Source organism: Apis dorsata, unplaced genomic scaffold, assembly GCF_000469605.1.
Source record: "Apis dorsata unplaced genomic scaffold, Apis dorsata 1.3 scaffold_660, whole genome shotgun sequence".
Lineage (NCBI taxonomy): Eukaryota > Metazoa > Arthropoda > Insecta > Hymenoptera > Apidae > Apis > Apis dorsata.
The window spans coordinates 147332-150568 of NW_006263847.1; positions in this window are offsets into that span (position 1 = coordinate 147332).

The window sequence follows — 3237 nt, forward strand, 5'->3', positions numbered from 1 at the left end:
AGTACTTTGAATATTATTTTTAACATTGAATTCCACGTGGATTTCTATGTAACGTCAAACCGCTGTTTGTGCATAGTTGCCGTTTCACCGATTTAATTTACAAGGGGTACACCGCTTAGATTAGATCGGATCTTACGGATTGAAAAGCCGACTTCACGGTCTACGTGTACCATATGCAGCTTGTACTTCATCAAGGGTGGCCAACTATACCCTATTTCATCGATAAGATGCAAAAGCGAAGATTAAATCTGATTATCTTTTCATGATACTTCTCTTTGAGAAAATTATCGTTCTCTGTAAAAGATATCGTGCTAAATATGAAGTACATGGTGTTCAATAACATTATTTTGAAAGAAAAAAAGATGATGTAGAGATTGTTTAAAAAAATTGATACTTATAATGAATCTTTATAGTTTGACAAAAATCTTTGTTATGTTAACTTATATAATTTTTATATTTAATGAGAATTTTTTTATTGTAAATATGAATGCAATAAATGATAATCTTTAATAATATAAAATAAATAAAAAAATTTTTATAATATCAATAAATATTGAATAATATTTATATAATTTTATACGTAGGATTGTTCTTAAAAATGAAGCAAAAATATAAAATACAATTTTTATCATAATTCCATAATTGAATTATATTCCATAATCTGTAAATAAATGATATATAATAATAATAATATATATAAATAATTTGAGTAAAAATATTGTCAAATATTGTCTATATTTTACATATCTAAATTTATCAAATTTGCTGGCTGGTTTTATCAAAATCAGTTGTAAGTCTTATATATAAATAAAAAATAATAACAATAATTTCATAATTGGAATTGTTAAAAAAAATCAAATTTGAAAACTCATTATGTTTGCTTATATATATATTACGCACAATTTGTTAGCCACCATTATTTTTATTTATATTTATAATTTTAATAATTCATTTATTTATTAATTTATTAATGAATAAAAAGAAAAAAATAAAAAAATTACTCAAATCATTAACATAACTTTAAATATTAATTTTTAAATTTGATTAATTAATTTGAGTAATTGTTTAATTTAATTTAAAAAACGAAGCATTTTTTTATAAATGATTTATTATGATTTTTTGCAAAATTAATTTCGTAATTTTCTTTAATTCATTTTTGTGTTTTAAATTAGAAAAATAAAAGATACAAAAATTTGCGCAATTTGAGAATATTCTCTTGATGTTAAAATATCTCATCAATCGTTGATAAAAATTGTACCTTGCTTCGAACCATAATCACTTTTTGTCCATATGGAGGAACCACCCACTCATTTGTCCGTATGATGAGTACCTACCTATCGTAAATACATTCATTTTAAAAGTTTACGTGGCTTGTTGCATCAGGAATGCGAATCGTTGCATTGGACTCGTTCGATTTTTAATCTCTTATAAAAATTAATAATTGCTATCTTTTGTCTTAGAAATTTATTTTAACCGTAAAATCGAATTTTTTTTATACGTTTCATCTATTTTTATAAATTATTATATTATATTAAATCTTAATTAATACAAAAATATTAGACACATCGTTAATTTTCTACAAAACTCATTAAATAAATTTGAATAGAAATGGTTAAAAATAATTAAAAACATAATTAAAAAATTCTGTATCCTCTGATTGTGCATTTCAGCAATAATATTTTCAATTTATTTCCAAAGTAACCATTCTTTATTTTTCAATCACAAATTAGGTTTTTTCACGATCATTCTATCTGAAAATTTTTTATTAAAAAATTCGTAAAGAAGCATAATATAATAATCGGAAAAAATTCCATTGACTGATATTAACAAGAAATTTTATAACATATTGTTCCTAAATAATTAACTATTCCTTATTTTTCAATCGCAAATTCGCGATCATCATTTCTATCGCAAATGTTTTGTATTAAAAAATTCGATATTTATTTTCGAAAAGAAGCGTAATAATCAGAAGAAATTCTATACTATTGGTGACAGGACATCAGGTTTGTTCGCGGCTAGTGTGACAGATTTCGACCACGCCCTGTCGATATGGTGGTGTGCACCCCCTTTTCAGAATGCCCCTGCACCCTCGATCGGTGCATCGAAAATTCACTGGCTTTGATCTACGCGCAGTACATACCTCTTCTGGGATACGTACGTGTCGTCTCCGTTTAGATGAATGTCTGTCAAAGACGTTCAAACACCGGGCACAAACTTTCGCTTTCCGTTTCGTTTGATTGAACTGATTTGCATTTGAAGTGGCCCATAACAGAAGTACTGGAAACATAAATCTAAATATATATATTGATTGTTGGGGATATCTTTTTCAGAGACAGATAGAAATTAATAAATAACAAAAAAAAAAAAAAAGAAAGTATTGATGTATTTATAAAATCTAATTACTTTATTTTTTCTATTCTTTTTTTTTCATAAATCTAAAAAATAAATAAATAAATAAAAATAAATAAATAAAACGATTATATTTGATCGTATTATCAATAATTCATTAATTTTCGAATTAAATAAGATATTTTACTTTATTTATTACATGTGTGTAATAAAATAATGAATTAAATAAAGTATTTGGTAAAATATTTAATAGATAAAGACATTGTACAAATTTTCAGGATAATTTACAAACTAATAATTATTAGTCATTTTTTAATTATAAATTATATATATTTTTTCTACAATTCTCACTTTCTATATTATTTAACGATTATATATTTTCGAAATATTCGAAAAATCTATACTTTCATTATTTTTGTACATATTGTTTTTTTTATAATAAATAAAATTTTTCCTAAACTATATTTCTTTCTATAAAAATTTTCTAACTTTATTCTTAAAAAAAAAAAAAAATGTAAAATTTCAACATATTCTGAAAATTAAAAAAAAAATATTAAATGCTTATTTTAATTAAGTAACAACTAAGTGAATTTTTTTGTGTAAGTAAATAATCGATTCAACGATTTTCTATAGTGCACACAAGCGTTCTTTATTTATATGCAGATGAGTAATATAATGAACTGAAATTAAAACGATACTTTAAATGAACGCTTTTTCTTCTTCTTTTTTTTTTTTTTTCAAAAGATGGGCGTGTTTTAGGTTCTATCTTCATAATTGGCCTATTCAAATTGTGAGCAATATTTTGACGCGGTTTTATCGGTGACACGTGCAGGGAACAAATTAGCAAGCACGTGCCGCTTAACTCTCTCTCTCTCTCTCTCTCTCTCT